Source organism: Psittacula echo (assembly GCF_963264785.1).
Source record: "Psittacula echo genome assembly, chromosome: 7".
Classification (NCBI taxonomy): domain Eukaryota; kingdom Metazoa; phylum Chordata; class Aves; order Psittaciformes; family Psittacidae; genus Psittacula; species Psittacula echo.
Window position 1 is genome coordinate 32,230,865 of NC_137740.1, and position 21,303 is coordinate 32,252,167.

General features: G+C 38.0%; 1 protein-coding gene across 3 annotated transcripts in view; it reads left to right on the forward strand.

Moving 5' to 3' along the window:
* TBL1XR1 (TBL1X/Y related 1) overlaps positions 1-21,303 on the forward strand; it is a 113,799-nt gene that overhangs the window by 37,789 nt on the left and 54,707 nt on the right. For all 3 annotated transcript variants that reach the window (XM_080623078.1, XM_080623076.1, XM_080623077.1), the window contains exon 2: positions 13,577-13,641. The gene's annotated coding sequence lies outside the window, so the exon portion shown is untranslated. The remainder of the gene's footprint in view (positions 1-13,576; positions 13,642-21,303) is intronic.

The window sequence follows — 21,303 nt, forward strand, 5'->3', positions numbered from 1 at the left end:
TGCCCGGCTGGGGCTCAGCTCTGCCAGCCTGCAGCATGGCCGTTAGTGTAGGGATCAGCAGTCCTGGTGTAAGGCATTGCTGTGTACACGAATTAGCGCTTTCCTGAGAGAATTGCCTCTGTGTGTGGTTTTGGTCTGTTTGAAGTACCAGTTTTAATTTCTGAACCTGTAAATAGTTTGGTACTGGGTTGTACTCCAACCATCATTACTTTTCAGAGACATGAGAAAGAGGGTCATGAATCCGTTCTGCCTGTATTTAGCAATTCATAAGTTACTCTATGGAAAATGGAAGTAATAGCGTGTGATTCCCTGTAAACTGGTCTTGTGTTCCAAAGTTTTGAAGTATCTCCTGTGTGAATCAATGCTGCCTTTCCCTCAAAGAGCTTTTACAAGACGTGGTGTATATCAGAACACATGCCTCCTCTCCGTCTGACTCAGACAGATGTTTTAGGGCATCAGTGAGATTTCTGGATTTCTGTCTTTTCTCTCAGATCTGGTTGATACCAACCAATGTCTTTTAATTTCAACCTGAAAATTGTATGATCCAAGATGAACTGTATCATTGCAAAAGCTGTGTTTTTTTTAGGAGAATAATAGTGCGCATACCAAGGATGCTGCAGCAGGGTTGTGTTGTCAAAACACAGTGAAGAATTTCAATTAAAGAGTAAGAATTTTTTTTTTGTTTTGTTTTTACTAGAAATTTTTACCAAAGGTGAAAAAATAATACTCTTTAAAAAGAACAAACAACAATACTTCTGTGGTGTTCCCTCTTCTTTTCTACTCTCCTCATGCCATGATGAGGCAGTAGTACTGGGCAGGAAATGCAGCCCAGCTGTGGGGAGCCTGCCTGCTCCAGGGCTGGAGCTACTATGCTCCAGTTATCTTTGGGCATTGTCATTTATTTTTGTTTTGTTCCAGTTGGAACAAAATAATAAGCAGTAGGGTTTAAAATTTACTATGTGGTATCTGTAGGGTTTGTGTTTTAATCTTTCTTACTTCTAAACATGATTAAACCGATATCAGAAAAGTGTCTGTGCTCTGTATCTTTACCAGAATATTTAAGTTCACCATGCCTCAGTTCTCGGGTTTTTTGGGGTCTGGCCATGAATAACTCTGCTGCTTATCTTAGGTAGTGTCTATACCTTTCCTTTGGAAGGGGTTGTTGGAAACACTCCAGTGTGTGTCCAGGCTGTGAGCAGCCACGGTGAAGTCCATCTTGGTAACTTCGTTCAGCTGATGGGGCAATAGTAAGGGCAGTGCTGCAGGTATCTGTTGGGTGATGTAGGAAATACCTATCCGTTAAACTTGATTTATGTCATTGCTAATAGCAGTGAGAAATGGTTAATTTAAAAAAGTAAAAAACAGAGTCACACCACACCACAGGAGAGTTTAGGTGGAGTGCTTCAGATGTGTCTGCTGAATTGAGCTCACCAGGTGGTCTTCTGGTAGCTAAGGATGAGCAGACTATTTGAATCCTCAGTAGTATCTTTCTGGTTTGTTAATCAAAATAAATGCAAATGTTGCCTTTAATATTTTGCAAATGCATCTCTGTCTAAAATGTGTCACGTGAGAGATTTTTACATAGTTGCATGTGAAATCGAATTGCCCTATTGGCAATTTTGTTACATACTAACTGACTGGAAAAGCCAATACCTTTGCAACTGCAAGCCAAGAAGTAAACCTCTGTGCCTATTTACATTTCCCATCATATATATGTGCATATATACTGAGTTTCATTATGCCATGTTGCTAGAATTCATGTCTGTTTCCTTATCTTACCGTTTATGGCTATACAGTGTGTGCTGGGACAGTGGGATTCTATGCAGTGATGGGAGGCTTCACAGATCGCTTTAATGCATGTATTACAAGCATTTATGCTATTGTTGCTTCTCTGGCATTTCACTGTGGCTGTATGCCTTCATCCACGCTCATCTTTGCCCTGTGGGACCATGGGTGGTCTGTGGCTTGGCCATACAGCCAGCATCTTCAAAATTTGGCAAGAGTGTTTGGCATGTGTCATGTTGGGGACTGGCAGTTATCCAAGTCACTTAAGAATTTTGTAGTAAAGTCTCTACATACTGAAGCAATAAAAATTAACTCTTTGTATGCAGGCTATGAAAAATGAATGTAGGTTATTTTTACTACTTTACAGGAGGATCTTTTTGTTCATAATAATATTATACTAGCAACGTTTTCTGAATCATTGCATAAACAAATTATTTAGTTAAAAACGCCATAATGAAAGTATCTTAACTTGACAAAAGAACGAATAGTGCTAATTTCTCTTAAACTTAGGCTACAAATGCCAGTAGGAAGATGGCATCCTTATTTCTGTGGGAGCAGAAGAGTCGCCGTGTCTGTGGTGTGCACTCACAGCCTGCTACACGTGCAGTCCAAGACGGTCAAATGAAACTTCTCTGAAAAGGTGTCAAAATCAGTCTAGTAGCAGTATTCCTATGAGAATGTGGCAGTTTGATTTATTTCTGGATAAAGTTGGTGTAAAAAAAATTGTGATGTATTAAATGAGTCAGAAATGCTAGTGTCTGAGGCATTTTTGTAATTCCAAGATTTTGCTTATTCCTTTGGCGGTGATAAGAATGATAAAACACAAGAAAAAGTCTGATAAATGATTGCAGCTGTACAGTGTCATGCAACAAAATATATATATTGAACCTTGTTTTTATCTGATCTGGTAAACAGTCTCTTCTGAATTGCAGCAGCTTGTAAACCTCAGTTGTTACTACTGCTTGTGGGCAGATGGAAGATACATCATTATTGGGCTGTCAAGTTCTGTGTGTTTACTGCATAGTGCTGTATAGGCTTTGCCTATCTATTAGTGCTAAATACTTCATACTGTTCCGTTTTAGAATCCTGACACTGACTTTGAAAAGCACAGCAAAAAAATGTGCTCAAAAAAAAGGGAAAGAAAGCCCTTGAGTAGGTGTGACTGAAATAATATCTACAGTGTTCCGTTTGGAGATGAACCAGACCCCAATATTTGGCATGTCTGACACTGAGGGGAAATACTTTTGCTAGGTGGAGTATTTTTGACAAATGTGTGTGTTTGATATTCCTTACCCAAGCATTTGTCACTTGTTTCCTTGTTTAATGAGTGTGTTAGCATGATCACAAAAGAAAGGAGCAAAATGTACAAGCCTACATCTAAGTATCTTTAAGGTGTGAGTAAATTTTTTTATCTTTAATAACCTGGAAAATCAAAGACCAAGAGTAGAGAACTTGAGTCTTTGTTACTTTCTCTGATCAGTCTCTTAGATCACATTGATAAATGTGAGGTGACTTAAGGAAAAAAAAGGGAAGAGTCCCAAACTCACCTTTTTCATGAAGTCCTGACAGCAGTTGTGGAGAATTCTGCGAGCAACCACAGAGGCAGAATTCCCAAGTGGTAAAATCCTATCTTCAGCCTGTTCTAGTTTGAACAAGATTCACAGGATGTGCAGCTCAGCCAATTTCAAATGCCTGGTGTGAAACAATCAAGATAAGAATCAAAAAGTAAAGGAAGGGAAAAGCCCTGTTAGATCAACTGCCATACACTAGATGTTTCCTTAGGCAGAATTACTCCTTTCAGAGTTCTTACTGCTTTTGCTTAAAGTAACGGGAGTCTCATAGCATAAGTTGTTTCTCATAACTGTTCTTCAGCTGCATGATTTTGGTTTTTCCTTGTTATTTAAAATGTGTTTCCAGCTACACCATCTTCAGTAGATTTAACTAAATCTGAGATGTTTTCTTCCGCTTGACTTTTGCTCCTGTTCAATTGCTGTGTGTCTTCACCTGACTGGAGATGTTAGTTACTTGTACCTGAAGCCTGAGCTATTAACAGCTTTCCAAGTTATCAAGTAGACTTTCACTGAGATTAAAAAGACATTTAATGCAGAGGGTTGTAACTAGTTCCATATTTTATTTGGATTTTGAAAATGATAAATAACATGCTTGACAAAACTGATTTTATTCTGGGATACTTTTGAAGATGTTGAATATAGTGTCAGTTCTTCAGAAAAGCTTAAGAAAGCTTAAAGTCATGTCATTCTTGATAGGATAGACACATCCTTTACAGATACTATTAGGACATGCCTATTGCAGAGAAAACAAAATGCTATTAACCCTGTTTATGGGGAGCTGTACTGAAGAACAGAAATGGAAAGGTGAGACACTGAGGAGAGCATTAGTCAGATTACTGTGGATATAAGATTTGGAATTTAATAGCTTCCAGAATAAAAACTAATATGTAAGCATCTCGGTTCTTCTGTAGGTGTGAGCTTATGCTGATGAGCACATACTGGCCAATGCTCTTTCAAAAATAGACTTGAAATGTAATGGTATTATTTTAACATTTACCATTCTATGTTAGATGCTCAATTCCCCAGTTCATATTCCTAGATGAATACTTTAATAGATGAACACCTTCAATAACAATGTCTAAGTGCCTTTTTTTCTTGTGGGTGTTGTACAAATTGTCTGTAGAAGTGGGTCTGTATTAGTGACCACCCTATCAAAATGGTAATTCTAGAAAGATCAAAAAGGGCAGGAAGGTTGGAAATGCCATGGGAGACTTCAGTTAATCCCATGCAAAGTGTGCAGTTGTCATACCAGATCATAATATAGAGACCATGTGTAGGTCTTTCATACAGCAGCTTGTTAAGGCCAGATTACAACATGGGAGTGGGGCATACTGAGTTCTGTGGAGACACGAGAGTCATGGAGAAGGTGAATAGGGGTCAGAGGTTCATTTTCTCTTACAGAAATGTCAAGTTAAGCCAATAAGATATTTAAAGTGTATATATAAAATTGTAAAGAGAGACACACAAGCTGTTCTTTTTCTGAGCAGGGAGCAGACATGTAAAACTTCTTACCAGAAGAAGTAAATGCTAAATGTTTAAGGGACTGAAATGTTAATGGAAGATAATACCTTTGAGGTTACTGAACACACAGAGACCAAACAAATTGTGCTCTAAAAAGTTATCAGAGTTAAAAATGGCTGGAGGCAAGGAGATTATTTAGGGGACTAGGTTGTATTGGTGCTGTTTTTATTCTTCCTTTGGCTGTTGGCCTTTGGGTCACTGCTGGAGAGAGGGTAATGGGCCAGGGAGCCCTTTCGCCTGGTCCAGTATGGCCAGTCTTCAGGTCTCATTCAGGTCTCTTGCAATTTTGTTTGGATAGTCTTCTATCTTGCATAAAGGAAAATACAGGGTGCTGGGGAACTAACATTAGCAAGTTTTTTTGCTTTTTCTTAACTGTTTGCAAAGTGGTATAATAGGTTACCTAATCACACTGCCATTTGCTTGTAGGATAAACACCTGCTATGTATTGTTCTGTATATGTAATACATGAGTTCAAAGGAGCTGTATAGCTGCAATGACTGTAGGAAACTCAACAGAAATTATTTCCAATGAAACAAAAATATTGACTTCATACATTTTGGCAACAAATGAAGGGTGCTTAGGTTTTTTGTTGGTTTTTTTTTGTTTGGTTTTTTTTTTTTTTTCCCCACCCATTTGCAACAGAACACTTTCCTACAGTAGGAAAGCCCAATATAATTGAAATGTTAATTAACAAAATGAACAGCAGTTTTAGGAAAAGCTTTTTTTTTTTTTTTTTTTTTTTTTTTTTTTAAATTTCAGAATAGACCACGTAGGGTGGGAGGTACATAGTTTAACTGTATACATGTAGCTAAGCCCCACTTTACTACTTACAGCAGACTTGAGTTAAGGGCACTGTTAGATTATCAATTAATCATAGCCTAGTGATGGTCTTTATGTGAGATTTCTCTTCTGAGGCTTCATATCCTGATGATAATTAAATCTTGAATATGCTGTCATTGATGAACCAAATACATTTGTTTTCCTTGATCATGCTTAGGACCTGTTGTTCAAAAAAAACAGGTGAAGAAAAAGTAGCATAGTTAGATTAGTCTAATGCCGCTGATGATTAATGACTTTGATCCATTTATTTAATAAATGCTATTCTCCTTGACCATACTGCTAAAGTAAATATTTTGCCATGTTTATCTGTAGTGTAGGCTGCTTATTCTTTGGAACAGGTTTCAGTCTCTCTTCCTTCATGTATAGTCTAATATTGATGCAATTATTTCCCTATTCAATCAGTGTAACAAACATGGTTTCTCAGCTCTGGTATCTAAATGGTTTGAAAAGATAACAGAATAATACATATATATATATATATATATATATATATATATTACAGTTAGTGTCTGTGTTATTTCTGGTATGGCTCATATTAACTAGTCCATCATTCCATGCTTGTTCTGAGATTTTTCTGCTGGGATCCCCATCGTTGTCCAAGGCACCATGCAACCCTTGGAAACAGAGGTGTATTTTGACAACATGGCAGTGCTGTTCCTGCATTTTTTCCCTTTCAGGGCTGTGTACTCTCTTCTGCTCTTGAGCCAGTTCTGTCCTCTTCTGACGCTGCAGTGGATGCTGGTGAGAGTGATACAAAGCTGCTATTTATACATTTTTTTAGGAGAAAGGAAGTTGTGAGAGTACCCACCTGGCATGGTGGGAGGGTACCTAGCTGTCCCCATGCAATAGCAGGTAGCTTTTGGCTAGGATGTGACTTGGGAATAAAACTAAACCAAAGCATTCAGGTGAGCTACACCCTCTGAACTCTTACAGACAAGAGACAGTTTATCTGGGAATGAGTGTGCCATCCCTCTGACCTCCAAGTTTCTAGTACCTGCTACAGGGATGCTTGTCTGCTCATGAACCTGGAAAGCTTGCTATGGTAATGAGAGGCAGTCTTGTTTCCTGTACCCTTGTCTGCAGTTGCAGTTCAGTAGCTGCTGTGTTTGAGTAAGTTGTCCTTTTAGCATGAATGGCTGGATAACCAGTGCATGAACATTGGCAGCTCTATCCAGGTAGGTTTTTAACTCTTTGTGAGTCAGAGTCCTCATATAACAGTGCAGAATTACACTGTTAGAGAAATGGTGGAGCATGGGAAGGGCAGAGACAGGAGGGCTTGTAGGAAAGATGATGTTGTCTTCTGATGGTAGGATGTGGAGATTTGAAAAAGGGAAGAATTCCTTGTGTGTTGCTTGGTATTGGGCAACTTGGACTGCCGCTCAATCACAGGATTTACCTCTATAGGAAGAACTTAGTGTGTAGGTTGTTTATGTGAAAATGTGACCAAGACATAGAATTTTTCTGAATACTGCACCAGTACATTATGCACCAAATGTCACTCAGTTTTGAAAAAATCCTGGGGAAATGAGAGGGGGCTGTAAGCATGAGTGCAGCAGCTTTTGATGAGCAGTATTTCTGAAAAAAAAATATTTAATTATTCTTTGATACATTTAATGCGTGATTTCAGGGCAGTGAGTGTCACCTTTCTTTTGGCAGCATGAGTGGCTTACGTCTTTCTTTGGCTTTACACAAAATAACAGTAATAATTTTAGGAAGAATCTGCCATGTGTTATAAACACCTTATTTTAGGGAGCTGTATCTGAGAAACATCTGGAGTACATGAGCCTAAGCTGCACCACAAAGTTTACTTTTGACCTCTGGAATGACTAAGTTTTCAGAAAAATGTTTCCATACCTATGGATTTTTAAGTGCTTTTAAGTATTTGAAGTAACTTATAATTATGAGGGCTAAAGAATTCTTGGATCCTAGTTCTTCTGAGTGTGCTATTACTTTTACATGCCCAACATCACAAGGTAGATTTTTGTAACATTTCAGTGTGCATCTGTTTTTAAACCCAATACTTTGCTGCAAGGGCAAACATCCTGTGAGGCATTCCTGCAGGAGGCAACCAGAAGACAACTAGCCTTTGTAGCATGTTCACAGATAGGAAGAGAGCCACAACTTCAGCAGCACTGGGTGTATACAATATTCAGGGTCAGTGGCCATGCTGAACTTCTTGAGGCTGTTGACGTCAAACTATCTGCAAAGGCTGTCTTGCAGCAGAAGCCAGATTCCTCCACATTGTCTAAATGTCCTCCAAGGCTCAGTAATTTGGCTTGATTAAAATGCAGATCGAGCTTTTACTCTGAAAGAACGCTCCATTTGACTTCTGGTTGCCCAGGAAAGTGAGGGTGATAGTGTTACTGACATTGGGGGAAACCCAGACAGGGCTTGAATGGTGGTTACATTTGTGAGGGCTGAAAATACTGCAATGTTGTCATATCCTCTTGTTATTTCTTAAAATTTCCTTATTTAAACGTTTTGAGCCCAGTTCCCAGTGTGATGTCTAATTAAAACATGTATCCCACCTCTCAAATCATGGCACGTTTGAGGCAATTTTAACAAATTCAATAAATTTAGCTCTTTAAGAAAGAAGTACAGTTGTGCTTTTGCCCCACAGTGAGGATTTCTGATGCTTGCCGTAATCTAGACTGGTTCTTTTGCAAGGCCACCACCAGTCCCAAAGCAGATCAGTATCTTGCTCTCAGTATCTAAAAACAGACAAGTAAGGCTCTGTTAGCAGAAGCATGGAAAGGGAAGAAGGTATTTTGACAGGCTGTTATTCTCAGTCTTTTCTCTGATCAATCTTGCAGTCATGAATTGAAATTTCTGACTCATTTCTTGAATAAAACCATAAAAATTATTTATTATTATGCTACAATTATTATCAATATGCCACTAGTCATCATGTCCACTATTTTCAGAAAAAGAACAAGCAACACAGATTACCGTACTTGACTTTACATAGGTGGGCCCTGACCCTAGATGTAGCAGTCTGTGAAGATGGGGTTAGTGACTATTCTAGCCCCTTCACGTAACACATAGTGCTTTGAGAAATAACTGTTTGTACTCCTTCCCAATCTACACTGGATTTGACTTCATTCTGTAGAATCTCCTTCAGTTTATGGAAATTGGGAAATTGGTTTACTTACCGGTGAATTTCACTTAAATGCCTTGCAAGTGAAATTGTGCTGCAGCCCAGCCCAGCCTCCCTCCTTCCCCAGTGGTACCAGCTGATTGGTATTGACAAGATTTCTCCGGTATATTAAGTGTTTTTTAATAGAGCTGGCTAAGATGGTTTCCTCCCCTTTCCTTTCAGTAGGCTATAAGCTATTTTCTATGATTGCCTCAATTTTTGACTTCCATAGAAATTGACATTTAAACTTGTATATAGCTGCTACAATATTCTTTTGCTCTGGTCTGTGTTTCTCTTTGCACAGCAAATCCTGTTTCTGTGCACTTCTGAAGAGTGGTTCGTATATCCAGATAATCTTTTTTGCAGAACAGTGTTGTCTGCTTACCTAGTTCTTACTCTTTATCTCCTCAGATATCCTGTTATGTTTTACTAGCTGGTTCACATAAATCCATTGACATACGGGTGCTTGCTATACGAAAGAGTATTTCTGAGGTGTGGAAAGTTGTGCAGCTCTTCTGTGATATAAATATACAGGTTAAATGTTTCTTCCTTGAAACATCCAGAAAGTGTCATGTTTCCCATATTTCTGAAGTAATAAAGGCCTAAAGACAGACCAAAGATCAGAAAGTAAAGATTTCTTGATTGACAGAGAAAAACCATTTCAGATAAAAATTTAGGAATATAGGTGGATATGTCTCTGGGCACGTCTTGGATACTTTGAATGGTGTAAAATTCGCTCAGTGATACCCCCTCCATCAGAGTGGAGTACTGGAACAGTCTGTGTATGTTACATTTTTCAGTAGGAACCCTATTACTACCAACTAGTTGCAGGTAATGACAGTTTTTAATGCATCTCGACTGTGGTGCTGATTTTCCCCTTCCACTTGTATATGTATTTGTTTCTCTTGATTTTTTTTTTTTTTTTTGAGTTGGTATTTGTCTCAGTTCAGCTTTTCTGTAATATCTGAAAAGCAGATGTTATTGTAGAAGTGCTGAATTGTTTTTAAAAAAGTTGCTATGCATTGCTGTGGAACCGTGATTAAAAGAAATAACTGATTTTCTCTGTTTGTGTTTCAAGCACCGCAGTGGTAGAATCACCACTAGTTTTGTATATGCCTATTAACCAAATGAAAGGAAGGATTCAATGGAGTGATTAGTTTTCAATTTAGGCTTTTAAAACTATTGTCTGATGCTTTTTGCAGCCTAGTTACTGAGGGGAATATCCAGGATTTAGTTATTTTTAATTCTATTTTGATTGGGACACTCTTTCCAGATACTGAATCCAGATAAAAGCAGGATTCTGGAGGATAATTTAGAAGAAAAGATACTGTGTCCTTAGGAGGCTTTTGTAATTCACAAAGCACAACATTTAATGACTAAATTTGTTGTTAGAGCTCAAATAGCACCAAAATCTCAGAAAGTAGTATAAACATTGTGATCCTAAGATGATTAGAAGAAAAACATGAGTGCACATGTTCACGTGAGAAACCAAAGCATTTCAGAACTCAGGCAGACAACATTGTTTTAGCCATAGCATGAACACAGTGTAACAGATAGATAGAAGAAAGTAGGATAAATGATGTTTTTATAAGTAAATGTCTAAACATTTTTGCAAATAGCTTTTAGAGAAATCTTTGTGTTTAACTGATTATGTTTGGAAACAGGTAAGGAATAACATTAGTGTACATCTGTGGTATGGGTTTATAGGCAGATTTCTTGCTGTGTGGTACCATGGTTGTTTTTATCTGTTGTGGTTTTGTCTTTGTACCGCATGATTATTACTTGGTTGATAACAGCAGCCCAATCTGTGCTAGCAACATATGTTGGTATTTGTTTTTTTGGTAGCTAGCTTGATGTGTTAGTTTGGGTCTAGCAGATGGGAACTGCTGTCTTGTGCAACCTGTTTGCTCAGACCTTTTTCCCACCTCTGCATACAAGCAGCTCTCAAGAGTATGTCTTTGGGCATTGCTGCCTCTCTGTGCAATGCAGTGGGATGCTCTTTCCGAGGAGATGATGTTGGGTGTTGTAGGGAGCTGTCTGGGTGCAGTCTCATGGGGCGAAATGGGCATCAGGTGTGTCATTCTTGTGCAGAAAATCCCAATGTGGGCAAAGCTGGTGAGTTTTGGGCGACTGCCTGAGAGCAGGTCAGGACAGACAAAAATCTTAGTTAAGTCGAGCGGAGCAGTATTCAGTTGATGTTGAAGGTGTCAGTCAGCAGTGAGCCCCCAGAGCCTCCAAGATGAAGGATCCAAACTCACAAACTACTATGTTCTCCAGGTGTGCTTTATCCAGTTCAAGAGCATCTGGTGGATTATTTCTAGGTGTCACATACTGCAGCTGTTGCTACATGTGGGCACCTGCTTAAATCAGTGTAACGGGTCAATATGCGAAAGTGAGATATAGTCTAAAAATCAATAAATTATAGCAGTCATCTGCATTGTTTCAAGATACATGTTAAAATTTCAAAATCCAATAGGATAAATCTGGAAACAAAAAAGTTGCTGCTGAGGCATTTGTACTCAGCACTTGATTCTGAAGAAGGACATCACAGAGTTTTCTAAATGTTTACGTGTCATTTCAAGCGCTCTTATTTAAAACTGGAGCCCTCAACCAATTAACATGAGTGAGGAATGAAGCAGTCAGTGAGCCCTTTCTTTTCTCATTCTCTGCTCTCTTGAGTCTTTGCTTCCAGGTTCTTTCTGTGTCACTGCACTGTTTAAATATGAAGTGAAGGACAAGAAGCCTCTTCTACAGATCACACAGAAAGGTTTCCGTCTCTGGCTTCAATGATAAGTGCTGCACTCAGAAGATTGCGTAAGGGCAAAGAGGTGTTGGAAGGAAACAGTTTGGGCAGTGTATAGCGAATAAAGCCTTTTTTCATTGAAGAAAATGGTTTATGTTTGTGCAATCATCCTTTATTTATGTTTGCCATGTTCCTTCCCAAATAAAATAACCCAAACCAAGCGTCACACTCAGAATGGGGCAGAAGGACCCTCTTCTGACTTTCTCTGTGCACCGCTTTTATAATGATTTAGACTGTTCTCAAAATTAATACTGGTTGGTTGGTGGTTTGTTCTGTTTTTAAGGAAAACTTTTGTTATAAGCAAGTAATGTTTTTTATGGGGTCTGCCAAGCGAGGTGATAAAAGCTTTCTCTTCTGGTCTGCAACTCTCTATGGAAAAAACAAACGTTCTGAGTAGCTCCACATAGGAAACTGTGCCACTGAGGAGTTCAGTTTTCCTCAGCCTATTTACATAATTTCTGCAGCACCAGTACAACTAAGCAAGGAAACAAGAGCATGTTTGCAAATGCTTTCAATTCCCAGCATTCGTGCATTCTTAATCATTCTCTGCAGTGTCTCTCACTTGGGCTGTGAAGGTTACGTTTCTACCTGCCTTGGTGGTGTGGTGGTATTTTCTAAGGATAAAATAAGCCTGACTGCTGCAGCTTTTTTTTGTTGTTTTTTTTTTGGCTGGGTTCAAAAATGGCTTTATAGTAAACCATTTCCCGCTGGTTGAGCTTGAAAATTACATGCGAGAACTTTGTGTAGATCATGAGCCCAAAACCCCGTGGTTATTCTGTGCTCATAGTCAAAGTTTTCGAGCACAGTTTAAAAATGCTTTGTAAATAGTTTGATCTAAAAATAGTCTGATAATACTTCATTAATCATCCATGTCCATCTGTCACCCTTCCTGCTCTTGTGAGCTGGCAATTAGATTATTTCCTAAAGAAAAGTAGTCTGGCAAGTATTTTCATGGAGAGCAACAAGTCAAATATTAGTGTAAATTAAAATAATTTGTCATTACTGAATAAAAAGTGGATTGAGTTAACACATATTTGGACATCAAAACATGTTTCCTTATGCTTAACTGTTAAGTACATGAAATTACTAATATATAAATAAAATTACTAAAAATGTGCAGGAGCATGGATTGATTAATTATGTTTTTGTGAATTTTTTGATCATGGAAAAGATTTTTCTTGAATATGGCAGTAGGAGTATTTCTGTAACATGCATATTGTCAAATGTCACCAGCAACTAGTGTGAGCTGGTTATTTTAATTACTGAGATCGCTGCAGGAGCTTGTAAGTGTCTGGGTGCATAAGCACACCTGTGTAAATAAATGAAGTTATTCATTGCAGTACGTGTTAGGAACACAGTGGATGTAACCATTTCGGAAGTCAGACCACTGGAATGTTGATTCTTTTGTTTGGGGCTTTTCAGAGTGTTTAGAAGTCGATAGCTGAGGTTTATTTCCTGAAGAAATCTGACATGGGCAGAACATACTCTAAGCTACCTACTTTGCCTAGTTAACTTCACAAAGGTTTTTCTGGAGAGCCAAAGCAAAATCCAGACATCAGGATTTTTATACACAGGTTGTTCTGTTTGATGCTCCTGCTGAATGGATAAGACTCTCTAGAGGTCTGGTGGTAAAAGTATTCCTACAACAGACTTATTTGTTCAAAGATCTGTGTTTCAGGCTCCCCATGGGAGCAGTTAGTGTGATGTGGGTAGTGACAGGATATATGCAAAAGCCCAGCTCTACGTGCTCTTCTGGGCCTGATTGCTGCTGCTGCTCTGGGCTGTGTACAAATTCAGTTGTAATCACTCAGCTTCTTGACCTGAGTAGGCTGAAAGAGCCATCATAACGTTTTATTGTGTTAACAGCACCGTTTTCAAAATAATAAATAATGTTTCCTATTTTGTTCATTTCTTTGTCAGCATCACCCTTCTGTGGCAAGAGGCACCTGAAAGGAAGACTTCCACATATCAATGCACTGCCAATGGTAAGTACCTTTTTAACTGATTAGAGGTGGTGTGGTTCCTTCTTGCAGATAGACCGTAAGCCGACTTGTATTGCAAATAATATATTTTAGAATAACTACTTTTTAGTACACAAGTGGATTATTTTAAATTTTTAGGAAACATCTAGATCATTATTCTGTATGACTAAAATATTACACTTGCATCTGGATTTTATCCTGTGGAAAGTAAGGCAGCATGTTAATTTTGAAGCGAGAAATGTGACTTGACAATAATATAGGTCATCCTGTTGGCAACTGATTTTGCTTCCTCTTTTACCAAAAGCCTGTTGAGGGCAAGCTGTAGCCAAGCCGAGTGCTCTATTGCCTCAACTTAGGTGCTCTCTGCAGTTTGTTTCAGGACTAACAGCTTCTCCTCAGAGAAAAAAAAAATATATATAAAAATTCTATGCCATGTCAGGTGTATTTTGCTTCAGCACATTTGACAGCATAAGACTAGTGAAGTTAAATTCTCAGCTTCTTTGGAAAGCAGTTTGGTTCATGCGATCTTACTTCGTTTCTGGAATATTACTCAATGTTACAGACTATTGGAAGTTTGCATTTGCAGACTGTCTTTATGGTTTACTGAACTCTTCCTGATACTTGTGCATATGGAAAGCAGAGGTGAGGACTGAAGAGAAGGGCTGGAGCTTTCTGCTTCAGCTTTGATCAAATCTTTTTTCAGCCATTGTGGTATCTTGTGTTGTCACAGTTGAGATATACGAGAATGGTAACTGCAGCCCTAGCCTTAAGTGTATAAGGTGCTAGCCTGAGTTTTGTATTTCAAGCATCTCCAGATCACTGTACTCAACCAGAAGTTAAAGAGATGGTATTTCCATATTGAAAACTCAATTTGGGATCTGAGAGTTGAACTGAGTTCCTTTGATTGGCATATGGACATGGATCTAAAGAATATGCAGAGGTCTAAGTGAGGCTATAATTTATTTACAAGTCACTGTCTTCACCCTGTGAGCAAAATGACTCCAAGAGGGTTTGCTTGGATGTTACTGCTTGCTTTGAAATGCAATAAGTTATTCTGTTGAGTCTTGAAGACATCACAGAGTGAAATGTAAAGCAGCATGTATTTGGTGCTAAGTAAAGCAAATAGAACTTTGAAATCAGAAGATCTGTGCCATGTGTGTATGTCATTTAATAGCCTGATGTTTAGGCTCAGAGGTGATATGTATAACGTTTATATTGATTTGGGATGAATTTCGGCTGATGGGCATGAATTTGTTGAGTGAGAAGGCATCATTTTAACCTGGTCACTTAGCCTGGTATTACTTCCCAAAACTGAAACTAGCAATGCTCTCAGGCGTTTCTGTTATTGCTGAGTTTTCAGTGTTGTTATCGACCCTTTTCCAAATAAAAGCTACTCTGATTTATTTTTATTTTGTAGTAGTTGAGTATGGTTTTCGTTATGGTTTAAAATACAGGTCTGTATTACTGCTTCTCTTAAAAGCATGACTCATTCCATATTAACCTAGTCCTTATACTTCATAAAATTTTAAAATACTGAAAGACTGTACTTGAAATGTTACTGCATTTTGTCCTAGTTTTCCCCCTACAAATTCTGTTACAAATTCAGAATTGCATAGTCTCAAGGGCATACTGGTTGTTGCGGTGGTCATAAAACATACTCAACTCTTAGTTGTAGTGAAGTGAAAGACTTCCCACCCTTTTCTTTAAGGGCTGCTTTTATGCTGTAAGTTATTGTATTTTATTATTCTAGAGATTTCTGAACAACTACCTCTTAATTAACTATGAAACAGTTTGAATGTAAATTTAAGAGACAAGCTAGACACATTCTTCATCGTCCCCAAAGTAACGGTAACTTAATCTGGTTTATAGTAAAGAAGACTTTTATAGGTTTATATTACGTTTTTATTTTCTGATGTATGTAGACAAAATGTGGGCCAGAGGTTGACCTGAAAAAAGCAGTTTGTGTTCTTCTCCCAAACAGAACTTAGTTACCCGTGTTCAATACATATATTTGAATCAGAAAGGATCCTTGCATTTTTGATCATGATTGTCAGTTCCATTTCTTGGTACTGAAAAAAAAAAGGGGGGGGGGGCAGGGGGTGTAAACCATAGAAGTTACACATCCTCTTCTTTTTTTCTTTGTTTTTCTATTTTAAAACTAATTAAAAGATGCTTATTTTTTGTATCACATACAATATGTTAGCTGATAGCTAAATAGGGTGTAATATCAGTTACCACTTAAAAACATACTCTAATTGTTGGCAATTTTTTTAAAAATAAAATTATGTTGTGATATAGGCTACTAATAGAGACTGTGGTTGTGTTCAGTTGGTGTAAGTTCTCCTTCCCATTCTTCCAGTCAACTGTAACGTTCCTCAGAATCTCAGAAGGATGCAAAGGCTTAACAAAAAAGACCTGTTAAGTGAAGGAAAACTAGGTATAATTCTTGGGACACCATGAAATTTTTGACTGTTCTTCTGAAACCAGTGGATGCTATTATCAGTGAAGGAAGGTGAAGTGCAGCGTATTTTCTCCCATAACTGATTACAGCTGAATTTTCAGAAGTATGTCAGAGCATTCATACATAAGTTCTATTAATTGGATCAGCATGAATTACTTGATCTAGTGGTATATTTGTTAAAGAGGAAGTGCTAATAGTGTGATACAGAAGAAAAAATGTGTGGTAGGGGGATACTTGATAAGCGTTAAGCATTTTATGTACCTCTGCATTCTGATCCATTTTCTGCAAGATTTTTTTAATTCTGTTTCTTTACAGAAAACAAGTTAAACACATCAGTAAGATGCCTTTCTGATTCAAAGGGAAAACACCCCTTGCCTCTTTTTTGTAGCATTAAAGCTCACTACTGAATGAATCAAGTAAAAGGGTGGCTGCTGTCCTTAAGAATTTTAAGAAGTGGTGGCTCTACTTTGAAGAAGCATTTGCCAGAGAACTTTCTCTGCTGATTCTTAATTGTTTTGCAGTTCAGAAATAAGCTTTGACTAAGAATTCTCGGCAGAATCATAAATATGTAATTATCTAAGCAGCTGGGATATTTAGCCACTGGCAGGTGCCCAGTGCAGCACAATCACAAAAGCGAAGGGAAATGGGCCAGTATCTCAAATCTGGGGAATGTCCTCTAAAACAGGATAAAGGCCATAGCTGTTCCTTGCCTATTGCCATTCCTAGGTTTTAAATCATAAATGTGCCTGAAAAGAGGCTGTTCCTGCTGTGATACATTGTCTTATGTTACAGGTTTTTTTGTGGATTTTTTCTTGTTTTGTTTTGGTCTTTTCTTGTCTTCCTTATCCTTTGCTCTTCCCTGCCTTGGGTTTTCTGTCTTTACTGCTTTATACTGGTTTTGATTCAATAGTTAATAGCAGCAGTAGTACAGCTAGCATTAGATTATATCTTACTTGATCAGCATGCCATCTGCTTTAGAGGAGATGGAGATTTTATGTTTCTGCTGTGGGTTCACTGACATATGCCCATGGTGAAGTCGTATAACCTGAAAAGACCCTTTTCCTGCTCTATTATATGAAAGAATTAGAAATACAGTGTTAAATGTTCTTGACAATGACTAGGTTTGCTGCAAATTTAAAAAATGAAACTAGATATTAGGTGTAAGTGAAGTAGGATGTTGTGAAGAAAACCCAAGGACAGGCTGTTTTGTATCTGAGTAGGTTAGTGTTACTGTCTGGAGAAAACGATGTTAATATGTCAGGTGTATCATCAGGTCATGATCCTGGTTTCCTTCTTGTCAACAGAAAGTTGGTAGTAGCTCAAATCAACAAAAGTAAAAGCTGCCCTTAGTTTCAGTGGTATTGATGCTGGGAGATAATGAATATTGCTGCAGAACAACAGGATGTCTATGGGCTGAGAGGAATGACACTGAATATACTGACTTCTGTTTACTCGGGAGAAACTGAGACCTGGCCACCAAAGACGCTGTGTTGGCATGGCTGTCAGCATGGATGCCAGATCTAGAAGCCTGTACCTACATGCCAAGCTTCTAGTTCACCATGTGAATAGAAATAAAGATAATAGTCACTGGATTAGTGGACCTGTGTTTGTAAATGAAGGTCGTGTGGTGTTCTTGTTGTGCTTTTATAAAAAATATAAAAAAGCTATTCAAGACAAGGGATCTAGATCCTCCTGATGTTAATACTGAGCATTATATATCTAGCCACACAAATGAATGGTATTGATGTCAAATGTGAGCTGTAGTTGCAACACTTGTACTCATTAATGATAATGAGATCTTTCCCTTTCATTTAATAATTTTGGCTGTAGATGGACTATATTTTATTATGGTCTACGTGTGTTGTAAGAATGTTTTATCGTGTGTTCAGGTGTTTGACATCTGTCTTTTTTTTGTTTTTTAAATATTAATTCACTAGCATAAATTAAATTCAAGTCCAGAAGAGGACTTTGTTAATGTAATAAACTGGCAAAAGAGCTTTTAAAAATTCAGCTATTTCACTCTTTTGCAAGTTTGTTTTCTTTATTAGCCTAGTCAACATTTTTTATGAAAACAGTCATGCACTTCTGGTAAAGAGCATACAGTAAGTCAAATAATATGCATATATGATGGACTGTAAAGAAGGGATTTTAAGTGTTTGTTTCTTAATGAGAATTTAGAATTAAGCCAGCAGTAGTTAAAATGAATAGAGGGCAGATCAGCTGTCAGAGCAGATTATTTTTTCATGAATAAAAGGAACAAATTTAAAACTATCAGGTACATAACACACAAATTAAGGGGGAAAATAGATGGTCAAAGGTTAAAGAAGGAATGAAAACACAAGTTTTATGGTCACAAGATCAAATGAGGCATTAGTTAATTTTCCTTTTTTTGGTTCAGTTCAGCAGGAGTTCAAGTAATTCAACTGAGTGATTGAACTGGAACAGAAAAGAGTGCCAGAAAAACTGATTACTAATAATATAAACAGAAAAATAATCAAATGAACTTAAGACTTGATGTCAGCACTTCACATTAAAATGCATTTGAAAAGGCTGGAATTCCATCCTAGTTGCATGGAGCCTGATTTACATAGAAAACAAATTTATAACAGCTATTCTTACAACAGTTGATAAATTATTCTACTAATGAGCCGTCAGAATGGATTTAACTAAGAAGCGGCTGAGGTGCAGAAGCCTTTTTTCCTAGAGACTGACCATCTGGGAAATGGGAAATAACTGAAGGAGTATGTAAGGGTATTTGAACAGAAGGGAACACTGAGGAGGTGACTTAAATACATTAGGGATGCTGGGGTTTTGTTCAAAATAGAAGACACAATGCAAGTTACTATTTCCTAGTATTGTTATCCCTGAGGTGATGCGCTGCTCTATAGAGATGTCTTGGCAAGATTGCCTTATCTCCTACAGATTTCATGATTTTTAGGAAAAGCAAATAACTGGTATGTTTATGAGTTTGTGAATGTGTGTGCAGCGTAGAACAGACTGTTGGCATACCTTCCTACTAGCCTAATTCCTAGTTTCCTTTGTATTGAACTTCTGAAACCAAAATCCTTTTGTGCTGAATTGTTCAATTCTGATTATTACTAAGTATACTAAGATACTTCTTATGGCTGTTGTAATTTACTAGAGTCCTGGTTGGTAGTCCACCTCAGTCATGAAATAGCAGGACTCTTTCATGTCCTAGGATTTGGCTCAAGGTGGAAGTTGTGGTGAACAGGCTGTTGAGCCTATTTGGTTTCTCCAAATACATGAGGGGTTGATAAAGATGAGTGTTAACTATTTTCTAAGTTAGATTCAAGACAGCACTGGAAAAAGAAGAAGCGTGTGCATCTTGGCAAGGAGTACATTCATGCTGGAAATTAGAAATCAGATCTCATCCACCAGGGGAGTAAGATTTTTGGATAAGCTTCCCAAAATATAATGGGAGGCAAGAAATCCTCTCTAGTTTTAAGATGTACTCGTGTTACACAAACTGTGCTCAAAAGGAGAGTCCCATGGTCTTTCTGACAAGCACAATTTGTTTGTGGAATAACAGATTCTTGTTTCTGAAATGTAAGAAAGCTTAATTTTGTGTAACCTGGAGAGAACATCAGCCATCTCTGAGCTATGTTCTTCTGACAGATTAGCAAGTTTGATGTGTATAGAAGTAAACCACATCCTTCTTTTAGGAACATGGGACAAAAAGTGTTGCCTGGGAGAAAATAATATAATGAATATGAGCATTACAGTTCAGCAAATTCAGTAGTATGTTAACAGATCTTAGACTAATTTTTGTCTGATTTGGAAAACAGTTCAGTCTGTTATGGAAATGTCTTTAGATTTATGCTTTGAAAAGGAGTGTTAAGTACATGAATTCTAAAGCCTTCCAAAGAGGACTTGTGACATCTGTACATTGCAAACCTATGGAAAAAATGCTAATTTTGGATATTCCTAATGTTCTGTTACTACCCTAAGATTGATCTGGGACCTTCTGCACAATACATGAGTGGAAACAGCAGCAAAGGCAGAGTTTGATCAGTGTTATTAGAAGTGCCAAGTCACCCACTGCAGCTGTAACATCTACTTAAGAAAGATTTCAACTATGCAGGACTTGTAAGTTAGGAACCCCGGTGCTTGCTTTTGAAGACAAAGCATTGCAGCTTTAGCAAAGTTAATTGTTTCATGTATTTTTTGTGACTTATAACTCACCTGGAAACCCACGATCTGGCAAATCCACAATGGTTTTTAGGCACAGTGCTCTGGGTAGGGAAGGAGCTTGGAGATCTAGGTTGCTGAATAACACACTGATTTCCTTATTCTCTTGCCCTGGCAGCATGTCGTTTGTGTTTTGAACGGTGCTACCTCCCTGGGAATCTTTCATTGGAAAATTAGTGCATGTTGGAGTAGTGATATATTAAAAAACCCAATAAATCTAGCCTTGCCTCTCCTGTCTCTGCTGACTACACCCAAGAAAATTGCCTAGAGTTGAACTAAAAAGGGCCGGTTTGGAACAGAAGTGGGTGAAACATGGCTGCCCAGTGAGAGGTGTTTGTAGCCCTTCCTTGCATGGTTTATGGGAGCTGAGTGTCACTTAGGAAGATTTGGAAAGTCCCACTGTGGCTTGTTTACCCAAGCAACTTGCTGCACACTGTGTAAGGGTTGGGAAACAATAGTATGGTGTTACCATGTGTATAGTTTTAGGGTGTTTGAAAAGCAATTTTGTGGCTATCTTGATTTTTAAATTCAGTGTGTTATATTGTGCTTCTGTTGTCGTATGTTAAAATCCTGTGATGAGAGTGTGTAACTGGGAAGCTGAGTTAAAGAATTGGGTGGGGAGACACTTCATTGTAAAACACACATTCTTCAAATACAGTTAATTTGTCAAAAGGTAAAGTGTTCCTTTACTTGCTGTGTATTCTTAGAAGAATTTCCTAATAGACATCTTGGGTTAAATGAAAAGAGTGATGCTGTCGAAAAGCAGGAATATATTGAAAGGGGGAGGAGGACAGTTGTTTCTGTAAAAATAGGTGAAAAAATCCTCACAAATGAAGCATTTCGAAGAAAGGGTTTTGCTTCCTTTCTCCTATGCAAAGTTGCAATGGCAGAAGTGACTGCAGGATCTGCAAAGCATGGACTTCAGTGTAGGAAATACATCTCTATCACTTGCAGCCAAATCTAGGTGAGCTATATGGGGTCTTTGTTTTTTTTTT